The following is a 17,496-nucleotide window of genomic DNA, read 5'->3' as shown; positions in this document are numbered from 1 at the left end:
GTACTGTAGGAGTAATTATTATCCAGAAATAGCCCGGCCTTTGCAGACATTACAGCTCACCTTCAGATCATTTCAATCCATGAAATTGGATTAAATTATCTCAGGGTACTCTTGGCCCCAGACTCCTGATGAAAGCAAAGTAAGTCCTCTCTGGAGGAAGATAAGATCATCCTAGGTCTCAAATAATTTCCACAATTAATTTTATAGCTATGCTCACTATAACAGCAAAAATAACTAAATAAGAGGAAAAGATAATAAACATAAAAACCAGCATAACAATGGAAAATAGAACAACAGACACTCAGAGAGTCTCCAGATATTCTAGAAACAGAAATTCTAGAAAGGAAAAAAAATTATTATATTTATTATATTATATTATGTTATATTATTATATGTTATATTATATATTATACATTGTATTCATTATATTATTATATTATATTAAATTTAATAAGTCAAGGGTGTGTTTTATAACAGATTAGACAAAGCTGAAGTAAATTGGATGTTGGATCAGAAGAAAATATTTGGAATGAAGCATGAAGGAATAAAAGAATGAAAAAGACAAAAAAGTTAAGAGTGATAAATAATAGAGTAAGAATACCTAGTACACATGTTATTGGAATTCTGGAAAGATAGAAGAGAAAATGGGAAAGAAGAAATATTTGAAAAGATAATAACTGAGATTTTTTCCAGAGCAAATTAAACACATAAAGCTACAGATTCAAGAAGTCCATAAAAACTCCAAGAATTATAAGGAAATACACCTAGGTACATTATAGTAAAATTGCTGAAAACCAGAGGAAAAAGAAATATCTTAAAAGAAGCCATAAAATAAAAGACAGATCACTGTCAAAGGAGCAACAATTAGACAGACAGCTGATTTCTCAAGAGAAACAAGGAAATCCAGAAAAATATGGAATACCCTTAACATACTAAAAGTAAATAACTGCCAACCTAGAATTTTATGCCCTCCAAAAATATCCTTCAAGTATAAAGATGAATTAAAGATAACAAACCAAAACATAATTATTTGTCACTCACAATAAAGGAAATATTAAAGAATATTCTTCAGGCCCAAGGAAAATAGTCCCAGATGGAAAGTCAGAGATGCAAGAAGGAAAGTATTACATTAAAAATAGCAAGTATTAAAATATAGGTAAATATAAATTGAGAGTGACTGTATAAAAAATTTAAAATGTTGTTGTATTTGAAATATGTATTCCTCGGCCAGGCACAGTGGCTCATGCCTGTAATCCCGGCACTTTGGGAGGCCGAGGCAGGCAGATCACCTGAGGTCAGGAGTTCGAGACCAGCCTAACCAACATGGAGAAACCCTGTCTCTACTAAAAATACAAAATTAACCAGGCATGGTAGCACATGCCTGTAATTCCAGCTACTCGGGAGGCTGAGGCAAGAGAATCGCTTGAACCCAGGAGTCAGAGTTTGCAGTGAGCCGAGACTGCACCATCGCACTCCAGCCTGGGCAACAAGAGCGAACTCCATCTCAAAAAAAAAAAAAAAAAAAAAATTGGCCAGGCACGGTGGCTCACGCCTGTAATCCCAGCACTTTTGGAGGCTGAGATGGGCTGATAACGAGGTCAGGAGATCGAGACCATCCTGGCTAACATGGTGAAACCCTGTCTCTACTAAAAATACAAAAAAAAACTAGCAGGGCATGGTGGCTGGCGCCTGTCATCCCAGCTACTCGGGAGGCTGAGGCAGGAGAATGGTGTGAACCCAGGAGGCGGAGCTTGCAGTGAGCCGAGATCACGCCACTGCACTCCAGCCTGGGCGACAGAGCGAGACTCCGCCTCAAAAAATTAATTAATTAATTAATTAATTAAATATATATATATATATAGCTTAAAATACATGACAATAATAATACAAAATTGGGGACAAGAGTAGAGTTAGGGTGTTTCAGAGTTCTTGAAATGCCTGAAAAGAGCATGAAGCTCTTTTCAATTAATATAAGACAAGAAGAAATACTGTGATCTTGGGGCTTATCACCAAAAGAAGAGTAAAAAGGATATATAATTTCCAAGATAATAGAGGAAGGAAATGGAATATTAAAAAAATAGTCATCCAAAATAAGCAATAAAACGAGAGAAAGATGAACATAGAGTATAACTAGGACAAATAGAAAGCACACAACAACATGGGAGATCTAAATCCAAATATATGAGGGATTAGGCCAGGCACAGTGGCTCACGCCTGTAATCTCAGCACTTGGAAGGCCAAGGCCGGCAGACTGCCTGAGCTCAGGAATTCAAGACCAGCCTGGGCAAGAGGGTGAAACCCCATCTCTACACTAAATACAAAATTAGCCAGGCATGGTGGCACACGCCTGTAGTCCCAGCTGCTTGAGAGGCTGAAGCGGGAAGATCTCTTGGGCCTAGGAGGTCGAGGCTATAGTGAGCCATGTTCACACCACTACACTTGAGCCTGGATGACAAAGCTAAATCCTGTCTCCCCACCAAAAAAGGAAATCGGGAATTACATTAAATATAAATGGACTAAATGGTCCAATTAAAAGACAAAGATTGCCAGATGATTAATGTTTTCAATTGTATAGTGTTTACAGAAGATTACATTAAGGATATAAAATGGGCTGGGCATGGTGGCTCATGCCTGTAATCCTGGCACTTTGTGAGGCTGAGGCGGGTGGATCACTTGAGGCCAGGAGTTCAAGACTAGCCTGGCCAACATGGTGAAACCCCGTCTCTACCAAAAATACAAAAATTAGCCAGGCGTGGTGGCAGGCGCCTGTAATCTCAGCTACTCAGGAGGCTGAGGCAGGAGAATTGTTTGAACCCTGGAGGTGGAGGTTGCAGTGAGCTGAAATTGAGGTGAACCAAAAAAAAAAAGCTGGGGGGGATGCAAAATGGATAAAAGTAAAGGTATGGAAAATATATACCATACTAATCCAAAAAAGATTGGACTATCTATATTATTAATTATCAAACAAAATAGAATTTAATTAGAAAGCATTACTAGAGATAAAGAAGGGCCTGTCTTAATAACAAGATTTTCAATTTCCCGGGAAGTTAAATGTTATGAAATTATTATTATTATTATTATTATTATTATTATTATTATTATTTGAGATGGAGTCTCACTCTGTTGCCCAGGCTGGAGTCTGGTGGCACGATCTCGGCTCCTCTACCTCCCAGGTTCAAGCGATTCTCCTGCCCCAGCCTCCCAAGTAGCTGGGATTACAGGCGTGCACCATCAGACCTGGATAATTTTTGTATTTTTGGCAGACAAGAGTTTTACCATGTTGGCCAGGCTGGTCTTGAACTCCTGACCTCAGAGGATCCACCTGCCTCAGCCTCCCAAAGTGCTGGGATTACAGGCATGAGCCACCATGCCCAGCCAATATTATAAAATTATATACACCTAATACCTCAAAATACATGAAGCAAAAAGCAACACATCTACATCTAGACAAATCCACAATCATTATGGTAGAATTTAACACACTTCTGTCAATATTTAACAGAACAAGCAGACAAGTCAGTAAGGATATAAAAGATTCAAACAGCACAGTCAGCAACTATAACCTAATGGACATATATAGAATACTAAGCTCACAACTACAAGTGTACATTATTTTCAAACACACAAGAAACAATTTCAAAAATCAACCATATGCTGAGTCATAAAGCATGTCTTGGCAAATCTCAAATGACTGAAATTATACAAAATACACTTTTTAAATACATTGCAAGTAAGCTAAAAAACCAATAACAAAAATGATGATTAGAAAACTCCCTTTTTTTTTTTTTTTTTTTTTTTTTCGAGATGGAGTCTCACTCTGTTGCCCGGGCTGGAGTGCAGTGGTGCAATCTCAGCTCACTGCAACCTCCGTCTCCCTGGTTCAAGCGATTCTCCTGCCTCAACCTCCCAAGCCAAGCAGCTGGAATTACAGACACGTGCCACCACGCCCAGCTAACTTTTGTATTTTTAGTAGAGATGCGGTTTCACCATGTTGGTCAGGCCAGTCTTAAACTCCTGACCTCAGGTGATCCACCCGCCTTGGCCTCCCAAAGTGCTGGGATTATAGGCGTGAGCCACTGCGCCCAGCCCCATGTATTTGAAAATGCAGATGTACATCTAAATAACCCAAGAAAACAATTGAAATAACATTTTAACATATTTTAATAGAATGATAATAAAAATATTGAATGCTGAAAGTCATGGGATAAGGTTAAAGCTATGATTAGATGAATATTTATAACTATAATTGCATATATTGATTATAGGAAAGGTTTAAAATTAATGAACTAAGCAGTCAGCTCAAGAAATTAGAAAAAGTACAGAAAATTAAACCCAAAGAAAGAGAAAAGAAGAATTTAATGCACTAAAAAACAAATATAAAATATGAAATATAGATGGCTCCCAACTTACAGTGGTTCAACTTACGATTTTATCACTCCAATAATATGAAAGCAATATGCATGCAGTATGCTCCTCAACTGACATTGGAATTATGTCCAGATAAACCCATTCTAAGTTGAAAATATCTTAAGTTAAAAACACACTTTAAGTGGGACACAACTTCATTGTAAATGAAGGAGGATCTGTAACAACAAAACCAAAATCTGGACTTTTTGGAAAGAGTAATAAAATTGACTTAAAACCCTAGCAAAATGGCTTGGTGGCTCATGCCTGTAATCCCAGCACTTTGGGAGGCCAAGGCGGGAGGACTGCTTGAGGCCACGAGCTCAAGATCAGCCTAGGCAACATAGTGAGACCCTGTGTCTACAAACAAAAAACAAACAAAAACTAGCAAGATTTATCAAGGGGGCAAAAGAAAGAAAAAGAAGATTAAAATAATCAATGTCAGGCATGATAAAGAGACATCACAACAGAACCATCTTTATTAAAGATCATAAGAAAGTATTATGAATAGTTTTATGCCAAAACATTTTGCAAATTTAGATAAATTGGTGAATCCCTTAAAAAGAAAATTTATCAAAAATGGACACAAGAAAGTACGTAAATCTTAACTAACCCAATAACTATTCAATAAACTGAATTGATAATTTAAACCCTTCCACAAAGAAGACTCCAGGCTCAGAGTAATACCCTCAGAAACACACATATGCCTCCACCAGCACACAAGAGCAAGGATGATCATAGAAGCGTCATTTATAATAGCCCTAGACTGGAAACAACCTAAATGTCCATCAAGAGTAGAATAGACAGACAAATTATGCCATTTTTTAATGTAATACTATCCACTGATAAAAACTGCAAACTACACCTACACATGACAACCTGGATGATTTTCACAAGTATAATGTTGAGTAAAAAGTGCGGCACATGAAAGCATACATACTGTTTAGTTACATTTATATAAAGTTAAAAAAAAAAACAGCCTTTAGCATTGAAATGCTAAAGTTTAGTTTAGCCAAAAACTAAATCTTAGCATTTAAAGAGACTTTTTTCCCTTTTTTTAAGATTTTATTTTTCTAGAGCAGTTTTAGGTTCACAGCAAAATTGAACAGAAGGTACAGAGATATCTCATATACCCTCTGCCCCCCACATAGCACAGCCTTCCCCACTGTCAACATCCCCCACCTCGGCTGTGTGTTTGTTACAATCCATGAGCCTACACTGGCACATCGGTATCGCCCAGGATCCATAGTTCACATTAGGGTTCTCTCTTGGTCTTGTACATTCTACAAGTTTTGACAAATGTATAATGACAGGTGCCCATCATGATAGTATCATACAGAGTAGTTCACTGCGCTAAAAACCCTCTGTGCTGCACTGTTTGATCCCTCCCTCCCCCTAATCCCTGGCAATTACTGATTCTTTTTTTGTGTGTGTGAGACGGAGTCTTGCTCTGTTGCCCAGGCTGGAGTGCAGTGGCACCATCTTGGCTCACTGAAACCTCTGCCTCTCGAGTTCAAGCGATTCTCCTGCCTCAGCCTCCCGAGTAACTGGGACTACGGGCGCATGCCACCACGCCTAGCTAATTTTTTGAATTTTTAGTAGAGACGGAGTTTCACCGTGTTAGCCAGGATGGCCTGGATCTCCTGACCTCATGATCCGCCCGCCTCGGCCTCCCCAAGTGCTGGGATTACAGATGTAAGCCACTGCGCCCGGCCAATTACTGATCCTTTTACTGCCTCTGCAGTTTTGCCTTTTCCAGAATGACATATAGTTGGAATCACACAGCATATAGTCTTTTCAGACTGTCTTCTTTCACTTAGTAATATGCATTTAAAGTTCTTCCATATCATGTCATGGCTTGATAGCTCATTTCTTTTGAGGACTGAATAATGGTGTATTGCCTGAATGTATCCCAGTTTATTATCTATTCACCTACTAAAGGACATCTTGGTTGCTTTCAAGTTTTTACAGTTATGAATAAAACTGCTATAAACATCTGTTTATATATATATTTAGGTGGTAAAGATAATCAAAGATGCTTTACATAAAAAGTCAGGATAACGGTCGCCTCTGATAGGGAGGGAGGGTAGAGGTGGACGGGGGAATGAAGAGTACGTCCAGGGTGAGGGAGGGCCGAGTTCTAGTTCTCGATCAGGCTGATAATGACACTGGTGTTGACTTTGTGATATATCACTGAACTGTATATCTTCGTTTTTGGGGGGGTTTTTTTTTGGTTCTTTTTTGTTTTTCTTTTTTGTTGAGACAGAGTTTCACTCTTATTGCCCAGGCTGGAGTGCAATACGTGATCTCGCCTCACTGCAACCTCTGTCTCCCAGGTTCAAGTGATTCTCCTGCCTCGGCCTCCTTTTTCTGTAGGTACATTCTATTTTACAAGTTTTAAAAGTGATGAAAAAAAGAAAAAGAGAGTCAGAAAGGAGGGAAGGAGGAAGGAATGGAGAGAGAACAGAGACCTTAGAAGCAGAAAGGCAGAAAGCTGAGGCATTAGAGCACATGTTGTGTGGCCTCAATCTTTTCAATAATGTATGAGGCACAATCTCCCGGAGAGATCAAGGGTCTGAAAGGTCTGGACAAGACTTGCAACAGCTGCATTAGAAATGTGGTGGGCTAGGAGTCTGCTATAGGTCAGGAAAAGGATTGCCGAATAAACTCTACTGAGCATGGGCTGCAAACTCAGATGCCCACGGGGAACAGGTAGGCATCTCATGAATCAGGTTGTCTGGGGAGTGGGAGGAAGCAAGCCCGTTGATTAAAGGCATCTGATTCTCAGTTTGGGGTCCAGGAAGACACTCTCTGTTGTTGCAGAGAAGGTAGCAAAATGGAGTGTATGCCCCATGTCAGAGAAGCCACTGCCTCTCAGCTCCAGCCAGTGGTCCTTCCAGAATGGGTAAAGACCGGGTACCACCAGCTCTCCATCTCTGCTTGCCGAGCTAAAACTCTGGATTTTCTGGTGACCTCCTATTTCTTAAATGCTCATAACTAAATCAAATTGTTTTAAATATCATCCCGGCCAAAAAAAAACCCAATTGATGCTCCTGATGAGGTCCGTGAGGTCCGAGACCCCTGCGCGAACCAGTCAGATCACCATGGAACAAGTCGCCCCAGGGCATGGCTGTCTCCAGCCACTCTGAGTAGCCAGCGGTGCAGCCAGCTGGTCTCAGATTTGGGCTGTGATGAGTCTGGATGGCAGAAGAACAAGAGGGATGGGAAATTGAGGGAGGGCCTCATTGAAAGGGCTCACTCCAGGAGCCAGAAAACCAGAAGAGCCTAAGGGACCCAGAGCTAGAGTGAGATCAGAGATGCACAGTCCCCATGAGGACAAAGAGCCCAGTGAGGAGAAAGGGAGAGGTAAAAGGATAAAAGAGTCAGAAGGAGTTTCAGAATCTAAGAGCTCCAAAAATAAACCTTTCCCTTTGTATCACTTTTCTCTTTTTACTTTAGTTGCTCTCAACTTGCTGCTTCCTTTTTTTAAAAATTCTAGCAATTCTGCAGGAAACCAGAAGTGTGAACCAAACACAGTAACTCTAGATGTTATGGCGCTGTCCTGCTCACCCTTCTTTTGGCCTACTGGCTTCAAAGGTAGGCACACACACCGTCCCTTTTCTAATGATCCGGTCGTGGATTCAGGCTCAGTAAGCCAAGACCACAAGCAACAGGGCTTGGGCTCCATCTGCCTCGGCTGCTTGCAGCTGCCTTCCAGGAAGTGCTGGAACAGCAGAAGCAGCTAGCAGTGCGCTCAAGAAGTGGTCAGCAGTTGGGAGCAGCTGGAGGAGGGGAGGCCAGTGAGCAAATATCAGCTTGGGAAATAGGGTTTTGGCTGAACAAAGTTCACTGCTGTTTTCTGAGAAAGCAGAACCTAGTGGAGCCACCCTAGAGAATAAGGAGAGGAGCAACTGGAACTGAGTGTTGGCTCCAAACTTCTACGGCATGATATGCTTGGCCACCCAATTGTGATCAGGGCCATTGTTGTTCCCCTGGGGGCAGGGGGCAGAGGGCAGGCCGCCTCTCGGAGTAAAAAGGGAAGACAGACAGGCAGTCCAAACACCACCAAATGACAGAGATGCAGACCAAGACAAAAGGAAAAAACAACAGAAGGGATTTTTGTCCTTGAGACGTGCTATGCAAATTCTTTTCAATTAGTTTCCTATTAATTATTCCATCTTGAACATTTAGAGCTGTTCGACCCAGGCAGCATCTACGTTTTGAAGTAGTAAGTTCTCCATTCCTAGCAGAGTCGGAGCAGAAGCTCAGCTGTTATCCACCAGAAATTCTATTAAAAGGATGAAAGGTTGAACTAGATGACTTCTCATTCTGAAGACTGTAATTCAGCAGAACTGACTAATCCCTGGCAAATGATACCCTTTCTGAGTATGCATGTGTCACTGAAAGTCACTCAGACAAACCAGACTATTTGTAAATAGGTCTGATTATCTGCAAATTAGTTGATTGAAGGTTCCCGGGTATCAAGCAGGGCTTATTTTAAGAAATTAAGTTAATTTAGATAATAGCTGTGTTGAAAAGCAACAAGTTCAAAAACAATTAAAAAGAATGCAGCTTCCCTTTTATTTTTTTCAACTCTATATTTTCTTTTCAAATTGCTTCTAATAGACCATCTGTTAAGAAAGGCTCTTTTGACCGGGTGCAATGGCTCACACCTGTAATCCCAGCACTTTGGGAGGCCGAGGCAGGTGGATCACCTGAGGTCATGAGTTCAAGATCAGCCTGAGCAACATGGTGAAACCCCGTTTCTACTAAAAACACAGAAATTAGCTGGGCGTGGTGGCATGCACCTATAAACCCAGCTACTCCGGAGGCTGAGGCACAAGAATTGCTTGAACCCGGGAGGCAGAGGTTGCAGTGAGCTGAGATAGCACCATTACACTCCAGCCTGAGAGACAGAGCAAGACTCCATCTCAAAAATAAAAAAAAGAAAGGCTCTTTCGTAAATTACTCAAATATGCTTAGAAGTCATTATTACTTTTTAAGTCAATAGAAGTCTTTTTAGTTTATCTAATAGCATATTAATTCCTATGCTTTATGTGTTTGTACCCATACAACACCCAGCCCTGCACCTAACACATAACAGGTGCTCAATAGATGTTCATTGAATAAATTGGTTGCAAAAACCGAGTGTATATATTGAATATTTCTGCATATTGGTGATAATAATAGTATTTTGAACACTTGTTCTATGCCAGTGACTCGGTCAAATAAACACTCAACCTCATAGTAATATCTGCGAAGTGATTGCTACATTAGCCCCATTTTACAGATGATGCAACTGAGGCCGGTGACAGGTAGAGCCAGGATTCAAGGCCAGGCCTGTCCAACTCCCGAGCCGAAGCTCTCAGCGAGGGTATCAAACTGAATCTGAATCCTCTTAGTTTATCTATTTTAAAGTGCTGCATGTGGTATGTTCAGGAGACGAAAACTCTCTGATGAGGCACGTGTGGATGGGATGGCAGGGCTGAGAAGGCCGGCTCCCCCACGGGGTGTGCACAACCTACCTCCCCAGCTGTTTCTGCTACCGGCTGGGGCCTTCAACTCCACCGCCTCCCCTCCCCCAGGCCCTAAATCACTCTCAGGCCCTTTGTTCTTCCCCACAGCTGCTCAGCAAATTCCTTGATTTGAAATTACGATCACAGGTTGGAGTGCTACTTAAAATAATTTTGCCAAATGTTCCATCTCTCTGTGTTGATGAATATAATGGATGACAATTTAAAGAGCAAAAAAAAAAAAGTAAGTATTCACTTTGTTGAAGACAAAAAAAAAAAATCATAAGCTGCATGCATAGCATTAGTTTGGCTCTGAAAGATTCATCCCCCCAGGAAGCTAGCCAAATGCTGGACTTTTGTGAACCGCAGCATGGCCGGGAGAGCAGGCTGCTGGCAGGTATGGCCTGCAATAGAGGGAGAGAGCAAAGGTCAGGGCATGTGTTGGGTTTGTTTAAGCATGAGTCAGAGGAGTGGGGGGTAGACCTGGGGATTCAATTTCCAATTTCCTGTGCAAGTCACTGAGCCACACTTCTCCCCTTCCCCAAGAGCTTTTTATGCGTACCGCTCTGCAGAACAAAGGGAGATATGGTAGAGGGACACATAAATAACCGGGACAGGCCGGTCTTCTTGAAGGTGGAGCCTCTCTTGAATTTGGAAAATGCAAGCTCTGAGGGAAGCAGGGATGAAAGCAGACCACATGCATCTAGCACTTTGGCCAACTGAGGCTTCCCGGGCTTGGAGGTCCTCACCCTGGGCTCTTAGCGCAGCCTGAGCCCGGTGTGAAGCCATGGGCCAGCCCTTCCTGCAGGCGGACCCTGTGGCCAGGCTCAGCTCAGGCGAGGGGTGGCTGGGCCATGAGGAATCAGAACAAGGCTTCTTCCTTCACACCCGGTCCTGCTCAGCAGGTGGACTCCACGTTAGACATTTCCCCCATGTCCTAAGGCTTCTTCCAGGCTTGAGCCCTGAAAAGCAGGTGGGGAGAGATGAGCAAATGCTGAGCAAAAAAGAGGTGGTGGTGACGCCTCTCTAAAGTTTTCCATACCAAAAAAGCCCTGGTACAAGGCAGGCACTGCTGGCAGCCAGGCCCCACAAGCTTACTTCCAGTGCAGGAATCCAATGGGAACGTGTGCCCCCAGGGCCACCGGAAACGCAAACTGCTCTCTGAAAACCAGGTCAGCCTCTCTGTAGGAGTCTTGCCATGCAGAAAACACCAGGCCCTCTGGAAACGCCCCCTGTTCACTGAGGGTCTCTGGCTGGCCGGCACTATGCCCAGCAAGGCCACCTCCCATAAGTGACACGCCAGGGTCTTGCTGAATCACAATAAGCTGGGAGCTCTGTGCACCCCCCAAAATGATCTTCCACACAATGAAAAGCACTCGAAAGAAATGGTTACAGCTGCTGGGGGCACCGTCAGCCTTTGAGGGCAGTGAGGTGCCAGGGTGGCAGCCTCTGGGGCAAACAAGTCCCAGATCTACCGCTTCCCAGCTGGGGAAGTTTCCTGCCCCTTTCTGGGCCTCAATTTCCTCGTCTGTGAAATGGGCATAACCGTGTCACTTCACCAGGGGGTTGTAATGGGTAAACGCCCCTGCTCTGTGGATAAGCAGGAGTCTTTTGAGCTATTTCCACCAGAAATGGCAGAAGCACGGCAGGGCAGGAGAAGCGCCTGTCTGCAGGTCAGGACAGAAGGCAAAGGTGTCTGTACACACAGAATGTGCTACAGTTCTTTGTCACGCCCTCAACCTCCAGGACTGTCTGCTTGGCTGTACAGTCTGCTTACCATATTCCCTCCAAAGTAGGGCCCCAGCCCCGCCCAGCCCCTCATGGACTCCACTCCAGACCCTCCTCCCAGACAGGTGGGGAAGAGAGGCAGAGCCTGCGGTGTTCCCCTCATTGAGCTGTGGCAGTTCCCCTCTCTTCCTTTCTCTCAGGTGACTCTTTTGACCCCCAAGGATCCCTGAACACTCATGTGCTGTCTCCAGCCTCTCTTGCTTGGAAGAGGAAAGAAATATCTCGGGTTCCTTTGTCTTCGGGCCACACTAGCTCCTCCCTACCCCACTCACTCAGGACACACCAGGAGGGTGCAGAAGGACTGGCTGCCCAACGGAAGGAGATTTTATCACTGATATTGCTTGAACTTACTGGTGTGTGGCAATTAAAATGGTTTAAAAGCAGTCTCACTTGGAGCTGGATTGATTCTTGTCTTTAAACTCTCTAGGGACAATGCCGTCCTCACTGCCAGCCCCCAAGGCACACCCATCCCTGTACCCTCCTTGCTACTGCTCATCCAGGACCCCATCTTTACGGGCCTCCCAAGTCATAAGCGGTCACTCTCTTCTCTCCTTGGATGCCCTTAACACAGAAAATGATCTGCACCCTAGTTACCGCCTCTCCTACAGGAGCCCTCGGGAGACAGGCTTGTCGGGAATCCTCAAAAAGGGTGCTCTCCCTCTCCCCGGAAGCTCTTCTTGGGCCCTTTGGGAAAGCAAAGAAATAACCCGTCCTCCAAATCCCCATGGGCATAAGAGGAGGGTCTTTGATGCCTCATTTTTCTTCTTGTGTTTTTATTTTCCCTTTTTGCAGATCTCTGCATTTAATGAGGAAGTGCCATCAGCAGAAAGGAGAGGAAGCTTCACCCCGACCATCCGCAGGACCCACATCCCTCTCAGCAGGAAGGCAGAATCATTCATCTATTGCTTTCCTTGAAGGGCAGCTCCAGACACTCACGTGGACACAAGTAGGAAAAGCACAGAGTGTGTCATCACACTGTGTACCTCATACAGGTGACGTCCTGGAGAAACCTCTGGAAAGAGAAAACAGAAATTTTATGACCCACAATTAAAATGATTTAAGTAATAAATAACCCTGATAGCTTGCCCCACCAAGTGTATGCTATGTTCCACACCCCAGGCCCCTTCACATCCATCTCCTTGCCGAGCCCTCTAACAACCTTATAAGGGAGAGACTTTTTACCCTCACTTCCCAGAGGAGGACACTGAGGCCAAAGAAGGGAAGGGATTCCCCAGGTGACACTGTAAGTGACAGAGTCGAGACCCACATGGCCTGGCTGAAGTCAAGGTCACTCTAATTCCTCACACAGCCCCACCAGAGGTTCCCACAGTGCTGTGTGCCAGCCGGGTGATAAGGCCTTTCCACAAAGGACATCAAAATACCTCATCAGGCTGGACGCAGTGGCTCACGTCTGTAATCCCAACACTTTGGGAGGCCGAGGCAGGCGGATCACCTGAGGTCAGGAGTTCAAGGCCAGCCTGGCCAACATGGCGAAACCCCGTCTCTACTAAAAATACAAAAAATTAGCCAGGCATGGTGGTGGATGCCTGTAATCCCAGCTACTCGGGAGGCTGAGGCAGGAGAATCGCTTGAACCCGGGAGGCAGAGGTTGCAGTGAGCCAAGATCGTGCCATTACACTCCAGCCTGGGTGACAGAACGAGACTCCATCTCAAAAAAAAAAAAAAAAAAAAAAACCTCATCATCAGTAGAGAACTGTCACCTTCCTAAACGAGGAAACTGACACTTTTAAAAGCAAACAGATTTCTGAACTTGGGGTTAATGATAAAACTGGAAAAACGTAAAAGACTCCCTGTTCCTCTCCTCCATTATCAATATGTGCCTTAGATTTGGATGCCAAGTCAAATCTCACCAGAACTATATCCTCCATGGTAACTTATTAAAGAGTCCATCAAAGTTTGCTTTAAGAGAAAAGTAAATACACCCAACTTTCCATACAATGCCGGACCCTGAGTTCACTTCCTGGTTTCACTGTTGACTCAGGTTGCAATCCTAGATAAGTAACTACACATGCTCACTGCCCTGGGCCCAAAGCTGGGGCGAGAGCCTGGAGTCAGCGCACCCCCAAGAATTCCGGAACATGGGAAGGTGCCCATCTTTCATGGAGGGGGCATGCCTCGAAGAGGAAAATCAGGCAAAAGGCCGTGTGCAAAGCTCCACGTGCAGGTGCAAGCTGCTTGTCCCTGAGTCTCTGATTGCGAGGAAAGGGGTCACCCGTTGGTCGCACCACCAACAAAGCCCTGCCATCCTTTGGCTCTGCGCTCACCCATAATTACTGGGCGTGAGGTGGGAAGGGCCGCCCTTTGGGACTCAGGTGGTGGGGAGGCTACAGAACAGAGTCGGCAACTCAACTCCAATCACAGTGAGCATTTTCAAAGAAACAAATAAAAATAGCCAGAAGTGGGTCAGCACTTACAGTGAGGTTAGAGACGGGAAATTGGGACAGACTCCCAGTCCTGTGTAGAGAGATAAAAGTTTTATTTCATAAGTACAAACTCATACTCTTTCCAATCTGATTCCTCGTTTCTTTTCTTTTGCTTTTTCATCTCCTCTGTCTTTTGGATACACAGGAAACACACACACACAGCTAACAAAAACAGTGTGATGTTGGAATCTTGCTCCTTCAGTTCTAAGGTCCTCTTTTTCCTGAAGCTGAAGAAAAAAGATACTTAAAGAAAACTTACTTGAGAGTCAGGCAGGAAGGGGAGATGGGATACACACTTTCCCTATCTTTCAGGTTTCTGCAATCTCAGCGCATGCTGCTTAAGAGGAAAAGAGCAGCAAAGCAGATGAAAAGCACTGCATCCTTAAGTGATTTACCTGTTCCCAAGCAGGCCTGCCTCACACCTGCCTCCCCCAAGTTCCCTGTCATTGACCCTCCCGCCACCATATCTGTGGCATCTGGTGTGCTGCACACACAGTATATGTGTGCAAGTGCATGGTATATACACATAGCACACATGCATACATGCTATAAACACATGCCCATATATAGGCTCAGTGCACAGGTACGCACAGTGCTCAGGTACACAGAGTACACACACCTGCTAGCCACATACACTCTCAGTGTACACACACGGTGCTCATGCACACATGGTAGTGCATGGTGAATCCACATAGCATCCATGCACACACACAGTACCCACACACACACGCGGTACATACACATGGCACCCCTGCACATACACAGTAGACATGCATAACCCAGAAAGTGGTTCTTGCTCTCTCTGCAACCTTAAGACTTTGGCAGTTTTTGTTAACTCCCACACTTGGCAGGATTACATTTCCTTGTGGCCTCAATGACATGATAGGGCAGATTTATTGGGCTTACAGAAAAAAAGAGAGAGGAGAGAGAGCGAGCGAGTGAACAGTAAACTCTGCTGTGCAGTCAACCTGGACCTTGGTTTTAAGTTGCAGATCATCAGGGCCAAGACAGAAGATTTGGCAACATGGGGTGGTTTGGTGAGAGTCAGCATGTTTCACTGGTAATCTGCTGGAGCACTAAAATATATACATCCAAAGGTTACCTTCTTTCAATTCACTGAAAAATAAAAGGAGCTTCAAGGCTGGACCAAATAACACACATAAATAACTCATGCATGCCTGCATGCATAGATGCAAACATACATACCTAAGATGTGTAGCAAACAAAACAGGCACAGTGCTTTCAGGAGAAACTTGGGTGTGGAAGTAAGTTCTACCTTTTTGCTCTATTTTCCTCCTGGAGGGAGAGAGGAAAAGCAGCTGCCTAAATGCACAGTCAGCCCACAAGCTGTCATGCGTGACTATCTCCAGGGCAGACAGGAGAGCAGGAACCCCTTTCTGAAGCTGAGTTCTGATGCAGAATGTTTTCAGGGCTTAAGACAGCCCCCACACAGCTAGCCAACAGAACTTTCTGGGCTGCGGTCAGTTAGCTATGTCGCACAGGAATGGCATCTGCTTTCACTTATTTCAGAACTCAAGCATAAGTCCTGGGAGTATTTGACCAAAAGAGCCTCCCACTTGGCGTGCGAGGGTTAGGTTTCCAGAAGATGTAGCACGTACCTGCGCTTTCAACTCCCAGAAGCCAAAGCTATGGAAAGATCTCAGCGTGTTTTTTTTTTTAATTTTATTTTAAAATCATACCGTTTTAAAAGATCTGCTTGTTATAAATCCAGCCTGAAAGCAGATGAATGAAACATAGACCCACACAAAAAAATCTACAAGAATAGATCTTTTTTTTTTTTAACTTGGGGTTTTTGAGGAGGGATTTTAGAGGAGTGGCGGGGAAGCTACTCAGTCGAGATAAACTCCTTAAAAGCATGGGCAAAATTCCCTTTTCTGTGACCAGTTTTTTAAAAAATGACAAAGTCACACAAGAGAGGAAATGAAAAGGGAAATTTTTAGACTTCTCATCTGTGCTGAAAGCCCCGGGCTGTTTCAGAACCCGGTCAGGGTAACCGTCAGGCCTGCGGTCACCGCGCTGCAATCCCAGGAGGCCTTGCGTCAGCGGCCATTATATCAATAAGGAAGTACAATCACCAAACCACAAGCCGGCTTCTTTTCTAAGCCCACATGTTGCTTTAGAGGGTTTTCAAACAAGAGACTTTCCTGTTTTTGAAACCTGTGAATCCACAGGTCTTACAGGTTACTCAAATTATCTTATCACTTGCAGCATGAATTTCAAAACTGCTTACTCCAGCCTTCCCCTCCCCTGGAGGAACAGGCGTCCATTTACAAACCAGAATCCTTATTTACAGTGTCCCGTTGCCAACTGCTGACACAGAAGGGGAAAAAATACCAGTTATACATTAAGCTTTAAGGTTAAAGTATCTGTGCCAGACGCTGTCCAAACACCATCTATTCACTGACCTGAAGGCAGGATGACCACACCGGAGAAAATTCCACAGAAACAGTTTCGCGGTCACAGCAGTATTCCTTCACAGAGCCAGGCTATGTTTCCTGCAGATGCATACACATGCTTGCAAATGTACTGTAAGAAATCATCACAATTCACAGGAAACATATTTATCCTAAGATGTGCAGCAAATCTGTTGGAAATTTTTAAGCACAGCCAAAAGACATCCCAAACCACCTATGAGGTTGCTTCCCAGGTTGCTGGAAAAATCAACGTAGGATAGCATCGGTAGAGGACGCTACCGCTGCGCAGGTGAAAGATGTAAACAGTGCAATCTAAATCTTCAATGGGATGCAAGTCAGACTTGTTTTTCTCTTGAGCAAATAAAAAGATTCAGATTAAAGAGTGCCTTACAGAACTGGTACAGAGTTCTACATAGAACTGATATAGAGTTCATCTAATAAGAGTGTCTTATAGATGAGATAAATCCATAAACAAACGTCTCTCTTTCCTGCTCAGCTCAGCAGCTTGAGAAAGATGTGCCACACCTAACAACTGCATTTGACAGCCATCTCCTGGTTTAACTTCTACCCTGGCCAGCGGCCACTTAGCGTTTTGCCCCAGCAATGCCTGCAGACTTCATCACGCGCCCCCTCGCTGGAAGCGTCCCTCCTAAGGCAGACCTGAAGTTCACAGAGGGCTTCTGGACAGTAGTTCACATTCTGTTTTCAATGGTGGCCTAATCAGACTGAGAATAAACAACAAGTGAAGTTTATCCTGCAGCTACAACTAGTGAACTCTAAGCCCATTTCACAGAATGCACACAGCAATAATGGATCTAGCAGACACTTATCTAATCTCACACTTTTCCGTCTTTTTGGGTTATAATCAACACTTAGCTCATCAAAACACACACACACACACGTCTTCCAAAA

General features: G+C 44.0%; 1 long non-coding RNA gene across 1 annotated transcript; it reads right to left on the bottom strand.

Annotated features, from left to right (window-relative positions):
* Positions 1-12,474: 12,474 nt before the first annotated feature.
* On the bottom strand, positions 12,475-16,973 carry LOC100975372 (uncharacterized). Its single transcript, XR_004668700.3, has 4 exons — positions 16,576-16,973; positions 15,356-15,445; positions 14,141-14,180; positions 12,475-12,717 (listed from the first exon to the last, which is right to left on the bottom strand). It is a non-coding gene; the product is annotated as an uncharacterized LOC100975372 (long non-coding RNA).
* Positions 16,974-17,496: the final 523 nt, after the last annotated feature.

Source organism: Pan paniscus, chromosome 1 (assembly GCF_029289425.2).
Source record: "Pan paniscus chromosome 1, NHGRI_mPanPan1-v2.0_pri, whole genome shotgun sequence".
Lineage (NCBI taxonomy): Eukaryota > Metazoa > Chordata > Mammalia > Primates > Hominidae > Pan > Pan paniscus.
This window is presented reverse-complemented; position numbering and strand designations above follow the sequence as displayed.